Source organism: Pleurodeles waltl, chromosome 10 (assembly GCF_031143425.1).
Source record: "Pleurodeles waltl isolate 20211129_DDA chromosome 10, aPleWal1.hap1.20221129, whole genome shotgun sequence".
Taxonomy (NCBI): Eukaryota; Metazoa; Chordata; class Amphibia; order Caudata; family Salamandridae; genus Pleurodeles; species Pleurodeles waltl.
In genome coordinates, this window is record NC_090449.1 from 690,820,273 (window position 1) to 690,835,996 (window position 15,724).

The following is a 15,724-nucleotide window of genomic DNA, read 5'->3' on the forward strand; positions in this document are numbered from 1 at the left end:
GGTAGGTACATTTGAAAAAGAGTGTAACATGTTACACAAACATCAAGAGCGATAACGCAAAAAGTGAGATAGCCTAAATGGCACGAAGCAATGTTCAAGGTAGAGATAACCCTTTAACTTAAGAAATTACATATATTTGAAAAGAAAGAAGAATGATAGAAAAACACCCCATGTGCAAGAGAAAAGATTTAAAGCCGTTCTAATGATACTGAAATAATGTTATAAGAGAAACTGAGGAGTGGGAGACCACATGATCAATAAGAAAGAGATGGTTGCAATGGAAGATGTGCCTGTCCAAACACAAGGTAGAAACGAAATCATTGAGCACCGAGTGCATATAGAAGTGAGATAGACAGTGCCTGTAAAATTGTTAAATTACCTCAACGAAAAATTGAAAGCAAGGTAGCTGATGTGTTTCTGTAGGGAATCCAGAAGGTGAGATTAACTCTAGGGAGGAGAATCACAATGGGAGAAACCGCACAGTTACTAAAGAGTAATTCTCCGGAGCGCGAGTAGGAAATGTGGGAATGTTACAAAACAAAGTGAGGGAGGAAGGTAAGGTAATGATAAACCTACCAGGACAAAAACAGAGTCCAAGACAGTAAAATTGCGTCCCATCAATGAAAGGGACCAGTATTCCTCAAATGCAACAGTACTGTAATCAGTGGTTTGTCCGCAGTGTAGGAAAAACCATGGTTGAAGGTCCAAGTAGACCCTACCTATATAGGTGGGCCGAAACACAAAAAAAAAAAGAAGAGAGACGAGATGTTGTGTGTGAGAGACAAATGGAGACAGAATTGTAAATAATAAATGCCTATATATTAAACAATCTTAACAGTTAAATGATCGGCTCTATCCTGGTTTGTTTAGAACGTTATTCAGGAAAGACGGGCTGGCGGCATAAAAACACGTGCGGGGAAAGACATTTAAACCCCCTATCGATGTGGCAAATACGCAAAGTGTATCGAAAAAAAGGCCACTGTCGAGTGTGAGTAAGCAAATTAAAAGTAAGTGTTTCCCAAATATCCCCATGGAAACGACACTGTAAGGAAAGGTTAATAATTGGGTAGGTATGTTAGAAACCGGGAAAGGCCAAATAAAAAAAAAGATGTCCGGTCGGGGAAGCCGAACCCCACAAACAAAACCCCCTAGGAAATTCCCCTGTTCTACTAAAAGGACGCTAATATTTAAATAGTTTAAAGGAGAAAGGCAGGTATTTCACCCTTACCTGTGCCACCCCGTGATTCAGGGGAGCCAGAGACAGGACAACGTGTACGGTGCCCCGCAGCGCCTGATAACGCTGCCGTGTTACTACGGTAAGACGGGGACACTCCGAGCGTGTGCGTCTATAAGTGCACACTTCTAAAAAATAAAGAAAGGACTAAACGCTTGTCGGCAGAAAAGGAGTGCTTGGTGTCCCTACTTAGAGAACGGGCGCCATGTTGGAGTGTGTCTTAGGCGACACAGTGGAGCACAGATAGCATGAGCTCCCATACAGAAAAAACGTGAAAGAAGTGTGTTGTATTCCAAAAGAAGCCCCAAAGATTGAAAAATATATACTTTAACAGAGAGTAGTTTTGGTGAAAGCTTGATAAGGGGACAAACAGAAGGCATGCATGGCAAATGTAAGGAAAGTCATATAAATCGATTACTAGAAGAGTAAAGATTAAGGAAAGGTGCAGGTATGCAGAGTAAAGTCCCTAAGGCATAACAAAATATGAAGAAGGTAAAAAAAAAGGTTAGCATGGACGCCTTAGACATTTGGGACATGTGTTTATACAGTATTATCATATGTTAATACAAGTAAATACAGAATACGAGACATATCAAGTGATAATGCAAAAAGCAAACTGGTAGACAGTTGAATAGAAAAAATCTTTTGTACCAATACCTAACATCATCCTTGGTATAGGCAGTCATATGGTATGCAAGATTAAAAACAAAGAAACAGAACAGATAAGTAAACAACAAAAATCAAAAGGGGAAAAAAAGGACACACATTGAAAATGTGTGACCAAAGATAGAGATGTATGTGTAGTGTCTTCAGTGCATGTTATTGAATGAATACATAGTGGAACATAACGAGAGATGAATGAGTCCTACATTTCATTGTGGACAATCATGTCCTCAAACCGCTGGTAGGAGCGCCTTATGTGAGAAATAACGTAACAGAGCAAGCGTGCTCAGAGAAATACATGGAGGTCCTTGTGGACATTCAGGCCCTGTTCAACCGCACGTAGCTTGATTATCCACCTGCTCTCCAAGCGTCCAAGGGCCAGTGTACGGTTACCCCCTCGAGGCGTCTTGTTGACAGAGTCAACCCCATGTACATGAATGTTCAAAACTTTCCTGTGTCCATGGGTCTCATTGAAGTGAGTCGCAAAAGGATAGTTAGTGTTAGACGATCGAATGGCTCTCAGGTGTTCCTGAATACGTTCTTTTAATGGTCGGATGGTACTCCCAACATATATGAGCCCACATGTACATACAATACAGTATACCACATAACTTGTGTTACAATTGATAAAGTGCTTCAATTCGTGTGTGATCTGGGTATTGTACTGGAATCTTACTGTTTTGTCTTTAATATATCCACAGATATTGCAGTGTCCACACCTGTACGTGCCTGGTGGTGGTTTCGGTAGCCAAGTCTCCCTACTCTCAGGTGGCAGGAAACTATGGCATAGTTGGTCGCGTAGGGTGGTGCCCCTCTTGTAAATAATACTAGGTTTTTCAGTAAGACCGTTTTTTAAGGTGTCGTCTGTTAGTAGCAAAGACCAATGTTTCTGTATAGTTTTATGAATTTGGGAGCTCAGTGCACTATGCTGAATAACAAGGGAAATACATTCTCGTGAGCTGTTCTTCTTAGTATTAGTAAGTAAGGTTGGGCGTTTAATTTTCATGATCTTGTTGCAGGCTTTATTAAGGGTCTGTGGATGGTAGCCCCTATGCCTGAAACGCAGTTCCATATTGCGCAACTCTTCTTGGAAAACCCGTTCCTCACTACAATTACGCCGGATCCTTGTACTTTCCCCATAGGGAATAGCATTGATTTGGGGCTTTGGATGTGAGCTAGTAGCGTGCAAAATAGCATTACATGCCGTAGGCTTTCTAAAAAGTTTAGTGCAAATTATGCCATGTTCAATATAAATAGTGAGATCCAAGAAATTGATGGAAGATTGACTGGCCTCATGGGTGAATTTGATATTAAAAGTGTTGTTGTTCAGGTGTCCCGTGAAGGCTGAAAGAGATGGTGCATCGCCTGACCAGAAAACTAAGATGTCATCGATATATCTGCCCCAGTAAAGAATGTGCTGTGTCAGGAGTGGAGGGCAGGAACGCCAGACATGTGTTTTCTCAAAGTACCCCATATATTAGCATACGATGGGGAGAATTTGGCCCCCATGGCTACTCCTCGTATCTGGCGATACCAGTCTCCATTGTGCAGGAAGATATTATTGTCTAGGACCAAGCCTATCATATCCATAAGCATATTTGTATGGTCTAGTTGGGAGGCATCTCTGGTGTCCAGATAGTGTTGGATAGCATTAAGCCCCTCAATTCTCGGGATGCTGTGTATAGTGAATCAAAAGTGACTAAGTAATGGCCCTCTGTCCATTCATAGTCAGTGATTTTACACAAAAGGTCTTTAGTGTCCCTGATGTAAGAGGGAAGATTTTGGACAAAAGGCTGCAGGAAGATGTCTATGTATTCAGACAATTTCTCCGTAGGGGAGCCGATGCCAGAGATGATGGGTCTACCTGGGGGAAAAATGCCTGTTTTGTGTATCTTCGGCAGAACATAGATACATGGTGATGTAGGCATGTTATTGTATAGATATTTGAACTCCATATCGGATATTAGGTCAAGATTCAGGAACCCTTGTAGTTTCTGCAGAATGGCCCTATTAACCCCCGGCACGGGGTTATATGTGAGTTTAAGGTATGCAGTACAGTCTGATAGTTGACGATCCAGTTCGGAAACATAGTCCTTTCTGTTCATGATCACGATGTTCCCACCTTTGTCCGCCTCCTTAATGACTATATCCTTGCAAGACCCAAGTGCCACTAGCGCTCGCTTCTCGGCTGAGGAAATATTATGTGCATGGATGGACTTGTGTCCTAATACATACTGTTCTTCCATGCGATAAAGATCACTGGTAACCCTGTTGCAGAAAGAGTCAATAGCATAATCCCTGGGTATTATAGGTGTAAATTTGGAAGTTGTTCTTAGACCACTGACAGTCCTGGTGTTGGGGTCTATATTGAGATCAGTAAGGATCTCTGCAAGTGATGGCATGGAGCCCTCATTGTGCTCAATTGATAGTAGGGTTTGGATGTCCTTGATATCTTTGATGGTCATTGTGCTAGAAGTATGAAGCAGGGCAGTGGTGGAACGAGCAGAGGTACTGACGTCGTAGAAATATTTGTAGAGTTTACATCTACGAGTAAATGTAAACAAACTAACATGTAGTTGTGTAAAGTCTGGAAGTGTGGTAGGTACAAACCCTAGGACTTTCTTCAGAATGTTAATTTGGTCAGGATTCAGGGTTGTGGAGGATAAATTCACAATAGAGATGGTGTCTGGAGTATCATCTGTCAAAACATGTGTACCCGTCATTGTTGAGAATTGCGAGTTGTTGAACGCGTGGCCACGCCCTCCAGTCGTTTGTTTGTGTTTATATCTGTGTTTACCCCGTCTAGTGGTCTTGTGGTGTTTTCTTCTCTCCTCTGGGGTTGTTTTTGGCCCCTCCGAAATCTCTCTAGCTCTAGTAAAAAAGGTGACCTGTGTGTGGAGGAGGATAAAGGTGTTTGGTCTCTTGCATCTTCACTAGTCCCACTAGAGATGCTAGATATGTCTGTATCACTGGTAGTGAGATTAGTAGGAGGGAGACTTTTCTTGGTAGTTGGGGATGCCCTGTTACTATCCACTTTCGAGTTATCATATTTACGAGAAAATGTAAAGACCCTCCCATTCTTATAATCATTGTCATCTCTTTTGAGTTTCCGTAGTTTTTTGTCCTGTATGTATAGTTGATGTTTATGTAGGACATCCTTGAGAATGTTGTAGTTTTTTATTTTGTTGTCAGTTGAGTCAATGTCATTAATCTCTTTTTCCAACAATGTAATATCCTGTAAGAGTTTCTCGCGCTTAGCCTTAGCATCCCGGATAAGTATATCCATCATACCGTATGATGAAGTGATTAACAGTTGTTCCCACTCCTTGAGTAAGTCAGGGCTAAGGTCATCAAAGGATGGAAATAAGATGACCCTCAAACCCCTAGGGATTTGGTTGTTTTCTATGTATTTTTGTAAGATCGTGTAATCCCACCAGCGTGAGAGTTCTTGTTTTTTTAGACGTTCGAGTTTAATGAACTTAGTTTTAAGGCCCTCATGTGTGGGGTTGGATGTACTGGGTACCTTGGTTAAGGCATCGGTCTGAAATAGTTCTTGAAGCAGGGTATCTCTATTATCATCAAAATTAGCCATTATTCACCGTTGTACAGAGATTGCGAGAAATGAGTACAGAGTAATGTATACAAAAATACAAAGCTATCAAACCTATCATGCATTTACAATGTTATATATAGAGTCAGAGAAGTAACAGAGTGCAGACAGCATCTATTTGCCTGAAGTCAACGGTACTAAGAAGAAAGGTGGTTGATGCTAAGCGTCGCACATCTGGAACATTCAGCAAGGTAGCATGTCATCAATAAGTCCTGTGGCGGGTGCCAGCCTGGCGCAAGACTCCCAACCACCAAGGGTTTCGAAATGCACAAAAACAGAGGTGGAAAACACCTAGGTTGTGTGCTGTAAAAAACAGAATACAAGAAAAGGGGAGCCAGGGCACTCCAATGAAAGTTATAAGTCCAAAATAGGTGGATAAGTAAAAGAACAATTTAATCCTTAGTTAATAGACAGTCCCAGAATATTCAATTCCACATATGAAGCAGGAATATACGAGTTATGATAATATTCCGAGTCCTCTGAATAAACAGGTATATACAAGTTAACAGAAACAGCCAACACGTGTTTCGTCCTCACGGACTTTTTCAAAGCTGCAAACAAAAACAAATAGGAACTGTTGAACAATTAATAGCACTACCATATGGTAGGTACATTTGAAAAAGAGTGTAACATGTTATACAAACATCAAGAGCGATAACGCAAAAAGTGAAATAGCCTAAATGGCACGAAGCAATGTTCAAGGTAGAGATAACCCTTTAACTTAAGAAATTACATATATTTGAAAAGAAAGAAGAATGATAGAAAAACACCCCATGTGCAAGAGAAAAGATTTAAAGCCGTTCTAATGATACTGAAATAATGTTATAAGAGAAACTGAGGAGTGGGAGACCACATGATCAATAAGAAAGAGATGGTTGCAATGGAAGATGTGCCTGTCCAAACACAAGGTAGAAACGAAATCATTGAGCACCGAGTGCGTATAGAAGTGAGATAGACAGTGCCTGTAAAATTGTTAAATTACCTCAACGAAAAATTGAAAGCAAGGTAGCTGATGTGTTTCTGTAGGGAATCCAGAAGGTGAGATTAACTCTAGGGAGGAGAATCACAATGGGAGAAACCGCACAGTTACTAAAGAGTAATTCTCCGGAGCGCGAGTAGGAAATGTGGGAATGTTACAAAACAAAGTGAGGGAGGAAGGTAAGGTAATGATAAACCTACCAGGACAAAAACAGAGTCCAAGACAGTAAAATTGCGTCCCATCAATGAAAGGGACCAGTATTCCTCAAATGCAACAGTACTGTAATCAGTGGTTTGTCCGCAGTGTAGGAAAAACCATGGTTGAAGGTCCAAGTAGACCCTACCTATATAGGTGGGCCGAAACACAAAAAAAAAAAGAAGAGAGACGAGATGTCGTGTGTGAGAGACAAATGGAGACAGAATTGTAAATAATAAATGCCTATATATTAAACAATCTTAACAGTTAAATGATCGGCCCTATCCTGGTTTGTTTAGAACGTTATTCAGGAAAGACGGGCTGGCGGCATAAAAACACGTGCGGGGAAAGACATTTAAACCCCCTATCGATGTGGCAAATACGCAAAGTGTATAGAAAAAAAGGCCACTGTCGAGTGTGAGTAAGCAAATTAAAAGTAAGTGTTTCCCAAATATCCCCATGGAAACTACACTGTAAGGAAAGGTTAATAATTGGGTAGGAATGTTAGAAACCGGGAAAGGCCAAAAAAAAAAGATGTCCGGTCGGGGAAGCCGAACCCCACAAACAAAACCCCCTAGGAAATTCCCCTGTTCTACTAAAAGGACGCTAATATTTAAATAGTTTAAAGGAGAAAGGCAGGTATTTCACCCTTACCTGTGCCACCCCGTGATTCAGGGGAGCCAGAGACAGGACGACGTGTACGGTGCCCCGCAGCGCCTGATAACGCTGCCGTGTTACTACGGTAAGACGGGGACACGCCGAGCGTGTGCGTCTATAAGCGCACACTTCTAAAAAATTAAGAAAGGACTAAACGCTTGTCGGCAGAAAAGGAGTGCTTGGTGTCCCTACTTAGAGAACGGGCGCCATGTTGGAGTGTGTCTTAGGCGACACAGTGGAGCACAGATAGCATGAGCTCCCATACAGAAAAAACGTGAAAGAAGTGTGTTGTATCCCAAAAGAAGCCCCAAAGATTGAAAAATATATACTTTAACAGAGAGTAGTTTTGGTGAAAGCTTGATAAGGGGACAAACAGAAGGCATGCATGGCAAATGTAAGGAAAGTCATATAAATCGATTACTAGAAGAGTAAAGATTAAGGAAAGGTGCAGGTATGCAGAGTAAAGTCCCTAAGGCATAACAAAATATAAAGAAGCTAAAAAAAAAGGTTAGCATGTACGCCTTAGACATTTGGGACATGTGTTTATACAGTATTATCATATGTTAATACAAGTAAATACAGAATACGAGACATATCAAGTGATAATGCAAAAAGCAAACTGGTAGACAGTTGAATAGAAAAAATCTTTTGTACCAATACCAAACATCATCCTTGGTATAGGCAGTCATATGGTATGCAAGATTAAAAACAAAGAAACAGAACAGATAACTAAACAACAAAAATCAAAAGGGGAAAAAAAGGACACACATTGAAAATGTGTGACCAAAGATAGAGATGTATGTGTAGTGTCTTCAGTGCATGTTATTGAATGAATACATAGTGGAACATAACGAGAGATGAATGAGTCCTACATTTCATTGTGGACAATCATGTCCTCAAACCGCTGATAGGAGCGCCTTATGTGAGAAATAACGTAACAGAGCAAGCGTGCTCAGAGAAATACATGGAGGTCCTTGTGGACATTCAGGACCTGTTCAACCGCACGTAGCTTGATTATCCACCTGCTCTCCAAGCGTCTAAGGGCCAGTGTACGGTTACCACCTCGAGGCGTCTTGTTGACAGAGTCAACCCCATGTACATGAATGTTCAAAACTTCCCTGTGTCCATGGGTCTCATTGAAGTGAGTCGCAAAAGGATAGTTAGTGTTAGACGATCGAATGGCTCTCAGGTGTTCCTGAATACGTTCTTTTAATGGTCGGATGGTACTCCCAACATATATGAGCCCACATGTACATACAATACAGTATACCACATAACTTGTGTTACAATTGATAAAGTGCTTCAATTCGTGTGTGATCTGGGTATTGTACTGGAATCTTACTGTTTTGTCTTTAATATATCCACAGATATTGCAGTGTCCACACCTGTACGTGCCTGGTGGTGGTTTCGGTAGCCAAGTCTCCCTACTCTCAGGTGGCAGGAAACTATGGCATAGTTGGTCGCGTAGGGTGGTGCCCCTCTTGTAAATAATACTAGGTTTTTCAGTAAGACCGTTTTGTAAGGTGTCGTCTGTTAGTAGCAAAGACCAATGTTTCTGTATAGTTTTATGAATTTGGGAGCTCAGTGCACTATGCTGAATAACAAGGGAAATACGTTCTCGTGAGCTGTTCTTCTTAGTATTAGTAAGTAAGGTTGGGCGTTTAATTTTCATGATCTTGTTGCAGGCTTTATTAAGGGTCTGTGGATGGTAGCCCCTATGCCTGAAACGCAGTTCCATATTGCGCAACTCTTCTTGGAATACCCGTTCCTCACTACAATTACGCCGGATCCTTGTACTTTCCCCATAGGGAATAGCATTGATTTGGGGCTTTGGATGTGAGCTAGTAGCGTGCAAAATAGCATTACATGCCGTAGGCTTTCTAAAAAGTTTAGTGCAAATTACGCCATGTTCAATATAAATAGTGAGATCCAAGAAATTGATGGAAGATTGACTGGCCTCATGGGTGAATTTGATATTAAAAGTGTTGTTGTTCAGGTGTCCCGTGAAGGCTGAAAGAGATGGTGCATCGCCTGACCAGAAAACTAAGATGTCATCGATATATCTGCCCCAGTAAAGAATGTGCTGTGTCAGGAGTGGAGGGCAGGAACGCCACACATGTGTTTTCTCAAAGTACCCCATATATAGGTTAGCATACGATGGGGAGAATTTGGTACAAATATTTCTACGACGTCAATACCTCTGCTCGTTCCACCACTGCCCTGCTTCATACTTCTAGCACAATGACCATCAAAGATATCAAGGACATCCAAACCCTACTATCAATTGAGCACAATGAGGGCTCCATGCCATCACTTGCAGAGATCCTTACTGATCTCAATATAGACCCCAACACCAGGACTGTCAGTGGTCTAAGAACAACTTCCAAATTTACACCTCTAATACCCAGGGATTATGCTATTGACTCTTTCTGCAACAGGGTTACCAGTGATCTTTATCGCATGGAAGAACAGTATGTATTAGGACACAAGTCCATCCATGCACATAATATTTCCTCAGCCGAGAAGCGAGCGCTAGTGGCACTTGGGTCTTGCAAGGATATAGTCATTAAGGAGGCGGACAAAGGTGGGAACATCGTGATCATGAACAGAAAGGACTATGTTTCCGAACTGGATCGTCAACTATCAGACTGTACTGCATACCTTAAACTCACATATAACCCCGTGCCGGGGGTTAATAGGGCCATTCTGCAGAAACTACAAGGGTTCCTGAATCTTGACCTAATATCCGATATGGAGTTCAAATATCTATACAATAACATGCCTACATCACCATGTATCTATGTTCTGCCGAAGATACACAAAACGGGCATTTTTCCCCCAGGCAGACCCATCATCTCTGGCATCGGCTCCCCTACGGAGAAATTGTCTGAGTACATAGACATCTTCCTGCAGCCTTTTGTCCAAAATCTTCCCTCTTACATCAGGGACACTAAAGACCTTTTGTGTAAAATCACTGACTATGAATGGACAGAGGGCCATTCCTTAGTCACTTTTGATGTGACTTCACTATACACAAGCATCCTGAGAATTGAGGGGCTTACTGCTATCCAACACTATCTGGACACCAGAGATGCCTCCCAACTAGACCATACAAATATGCTTATGGATATGATAGGCTTGGTCCTAGACAATAATATCTTCCTGCACAATGGAGACTGGTATCGCCAGATACGAGGAGTAGCCATGGGGGCCAAATTCTCCCCATCGTATGCTAACCTATATATGGGGTACTTTGAGAAAACACATGTGTGGCGTTCCTGCCCTCCACTCCTGACACAGCACATTCTTTACTGGGGCAGATATATCGATGACATCTTAGTTTTCTGGTCAGGCGATGCACCATCTCTTTCAGCCTTCACGGGACACCTGAACAACAACACTTTTAATATAAAATTCACCCATGAGGCCAGTCAATCTTCCATCAATTTCTTGGATCCCACTATTTATATTGAACATGGCGTAATTTGCACTAAACTTTTTAGAAAGCCTACGGCATGTAATGCTATTTTGCACGCTACTAGCTCACATCCAAAGCCCCAAATCAATAATCAATGCTATTCCCTATGGGGAAAGTACAAGGATCCGGCGTAATTGTAGTGAGGAACGGGTATTCCAAGAAGAGTTGCGCAATATGGAACTGCGTTTCAGGCATAGGGGCTACCATCCACAGACCCTTAATAAAGCCTGTAACAAGATCATGAAAATTAAACGCCCAACCTTACTTACTAATACTAAGAAGAACAGCTCACGAGAACGTATTTCCCTTGTTATTCAGCATAGTGCACTGAGCTCCCAAATTCATAAAACTATACAGAAACATTGGTCTTTGCTACTAACAGACGACACCTTAAAAAACGGTCTTACTGAAAAACCTAGTATTATTTACAAGAGGGGCACCACCCTACGCGACCAACTATGCCATAGTTTCCTGCCACCTGAGAGTAGGGAGACTTGGCTACCGAAACCACCACCAGGCACGTACAGGTGTGGACACTGCAATATCTGTGGATATATTAAAGACAAAACAGTAAGATTCCAGTACAATACCCAGATCACACACGAATTGAAGCACTTTATCAATTGTAACACAAGTTATGTGGTATACTGTATTGTATGTACATGTGGGCTCATATATGTTGGGAGTACCATCCGACCATTAAAAGAACGTATTCAGGAACACCTGAGAGCCATTCGATCGTCTAACACTAACTATCCTTTTGCGACTCACTTCAATGAGACCCATGGACACAGGGAAGTTTTGAACATTCATGTACATGGGGTTGACTCTGTCAACAAGACGCCTCGAGGGGGTAAACGTACACTGGCCCTTAGACGCTAGGAGAGCAGGTGGATAATCAAGCTACGTGCGGTTGAACAGGGCCTGAACGTCCACAAGGACCTCCATGTATTTCTCTGAGCACGCTTGCTCTGTTACGTTATTTCTCACATAAGGCGCTCCTACCAGCGGTTTGAGGACATGATTGTCCACAATGAAATGTAGGACTCATTCATCTCTCGTTATGTTCCACTATGTATTCATTCAATAACATGCACTGAAGACACTACACATACATCTCTATCTTTGGTCACACATTTTCAATGTGTGTCCTTTTTTTCCCCTTTTGATTTTTGTTGTTTACTTATATGTTCTGTTTCTTTGTTTTTAATCTTGCATACCATATGACTGCCTATACCAAGGATGATGTTTGGTATTGGTACAAAATATTTTTTCTATTCAACTGTCTACCAGTTTGCTTTTTGCATTATCACTTGATATGTCTCGTATTCTGTATTTACTTGTATTAACATATGATAATACTGTATAAACACATGTCCCAAATGTCTAAGGCGTACATGCTAACCTTTTTTTTTTACCTTCTTTATATTTTGTTATGCCTTAGGGACTTTACTCTGCATACCTGCACCTTTCCTTAATCTTTACTCTTCTAGTAATCGATTTATATGACTTTCCTTACATTTGCCATGCATGCCTTCTGTTTGTCCCCTTATCAAGCTTTCACCAAAACTACTCTCTGTTAAAGTATATATTTTTCAATCTTTGGGGCTTCTTTTGGAATACAACACACTTCTTTCACGTTTTTTCTGTATGGGAGCTCATGCTATCTGTGCTCCACTGTGTCGCCTAAGACACACTCCAACATGGCGCCCGTTCTCTAAGTAGGGACACCAAGCACTCCTTTTCTGCCGACAAGCGTTTAGTCCTTTCTTTATTTTTTAGAAGTGTGCGCTTATAGACGCACACGCTCTGAGTGTCCCCGTCTTACCGTAGTAACACGGCAGCGTTATCAGGCGCTGCGGGGCACCGTACACGTCGTCCTGTCTCTGGCTCCCCTGAATCACGGGGTGGCACAGGTAAGGGTGAAATACCTGCCTTTCTCCTTTAAACTATTTAAATATTAGCGTCCTTTTAGTAGAACAGGGGAATTTCCTAGGGGGTTTTGTTTGTGGGGTTCGGCTTCCCCGACCGGACATCTTTTTTTTTATTTGGCCTTTCCCGGTTTCTAACATTCCTACCCAATTATTAACCTTTCCTTACAGTGTCGTTTCCATGGGGATATTTGGGAAACACTTACTTTTAATTTGCTTACTCACACTCGACAGTGGCCTTTTTTTCGATACACTTTGCGTATTTGCCACATCGATAGGGGGTTTAAATGTCTTTCCCCGCACGTGTTTTTATGCCGCCAGCCCGTCTTTCCTGAATAACGTTCTAAACAAACCAGGATAGGGCCGATCATTTAACTGTTAAGATTGTTTAATATATAGGCATTTATTATTTACAATTCTGTCTGCATTTGTCTCTCACACACGACATCTCGTCTCTCTTCTTTTCTTTTTTGTGTTTCGGCCCACCTATATAGGTAAGGTCTACTTGGACCTTCAACCATGGTTTTTCCTACACTGCGGACAAACCACTGATTACAGTACTGTTGCATTTGAGGAATACTGGTCCCTTTCATTGATGGGACGCAATTTTACTGTCTTGGACTCTGTTTTAGTCCTGGTAGGTTTATCATTACCTTACCTTCCTACCTCACTTTGTTTTGTAACATTCCCACATTTCCTACTCGCGCTCCAGAGAATTACTCTTTAGTAACTGTGCGGTTTCTCCCATTGTGATTCTCCTCCCTAGAGTTAATCTCACCTTCTGGATTCCCTACAGAAACACATCAGCTACCTTGCTTTCAATTTTTCTTGAGGTAATTTAACAATTTTACAGGCACTGTCTATCTCACTTCTATACGCACTCGGTGCTCAATGATTTTGTTTCTACCTTGTGTTTGGACAGGCACATCTTCCATTGCAACCATCTCTTTCTTATTGATCATGTGGTCTCCCACTCCTCAGTTTCTCTTATAACATTATTTCAGTATCATTAGAACGGCTTTAAATCTTTTCTCTTGCACATGGGGTGTTTTTCTATCATTCTTCTTTCTTTTCAAATATATGTAATTTCTTAAGTTAAAGGGTTATCTCTACCTTGAACATTGCTTCGTGCCATTTAGGCTATTTCACTTTTTGCGTTATCGCTCTTGATGTTTGTATAACATGTTACACTCTTTTTCAAATGTACCTACCATATGGTAGTGCTATTAATTGTTCAACAGTTCCTATTTGTTTTTGTTTGCAGCCTTGAAAAAGTCTGTGAGGACGAAACACGTGTTGGCTGTTTCTGTTAACTTGTATATACCTGTTTATTCAGAGGACTCGGAATATTATCATAACTCGTATATTCCTGCTTCATATGTGGAATTGAATATTCTGGGACTGTCTATTAACTAAGGATTAAATTGTTATTTTACTTATCCACCTATTTTGGACTTATAACTTTCATTGGAGTGCCATGGCTCCCCTTTTCTTGTATACATATAAATATACAAAATAAAAATATTCTTATAATTTTACAAGTAAATATTCAACATACAAACATGAAAGTTGTGTATATATTTATACTGTTATGTTACCTTCAGATACAATGACAGAGTAAGAAAAGTGCATTACTTCACAGAAAGGAAATCAGTTACCAAATTACATGCATTACACCTACAGCCCAAAAAGTGCCTCAACAAAAAATATAAACTGGAAATATACTAAATATTATTACAATTCATGCTATGTAAGGGCATCTACAATATATGAAGCTTTAATTCATGTAAGAGAGCACCGCCACCATCAGATGTGGCATAAATAGAAGTAAGGACAACATTACAAGATATAGGAGAGGCAAGCACTAGTTTCCAGGAACTCACAACCAAAATATTTATAGGTACCACTTTTTTAATGGATAATTGTAACTGACTGTTTGCTGCTTTCATTTTCCTGCTCTCCCTCTGTGCCTGTTCATGATTCTGAACCATTGTCCTGTAAATAAGATCCAACGAGGGAGGCTCTGCAGGGCCACCTGTGGAAGGGGGCACTAGAGTACTGCAGGCCGAATCACTTTTCGAAAAGGCCTGTCGGGTGGCCGTATAATCCCACTGCATTTCACCATCCTCCTCTTGAGGCTTAAGCGGGTCTCTCCTAAGCTTGGCCTCTAAACTACTCGTACCATCAGTTTGCTCGACTGATTTTCTTCTGCATGTTGAGTAGTTAGATACCCAGATACTTGCTGCAGAGCTACTCTCAATATCTGAATCTGTTAAAGGGATTTCTTCGTCTAAATCTGAGTCTCTAGACTGATCGGAGAGAGAAAAAAAGCTTTCTGCTGTATCGAATGGGCCCTGATCAATGTTTGCTGGTTTCGCCACTTTCCCCCTCTGGACTGGAGCTGGGGGGATAGTCTCATATGTCATTGAGGACTTGGCCATACCCTCAGCTTGTTGCGAATTTAACTTGCAGCTTAATGCACAAGGTTGTACTTCACATTTCTCTGGATTAGATTCCTGAGGCCCCTGATTTGACTCTTTGGGTTCCTGCTCAGATAGCTTCTCAGACCCCATTGGGGGGGGGGGGGGCACTACCTCCCCGCTCTTTCCTGGACTTGTACTGACAGTCTCTCGACTGGGTGGCTCCCCCCACCCTGCATCGCATAAAGGAGTGAGTACTTCAAGAGATGTAAATGCAACAGGTACCTGCTCATCATTGACTCCTGGCCCGTTGGATTGCGAATCTCATGCTGCCTTCTCCGTGGACCTATGCTTAAGCCACATCATGCTGGTAAACATTGTTGGAACAGAGTACCTTGCGTCTTTTTCCATGTCAGTTGTTTTATGCAGGCCCCCTTTCACATGAGGATTGCTGTGCTCCTTCAATCTGGGGACCGGTAGCTTTTTGTCCTTTCTGGTTCCTCCTGGGTCTTGGTTCTGCCGTGCCCGTAAGGAGCGAGGGGTCCTGTTTAACTTCC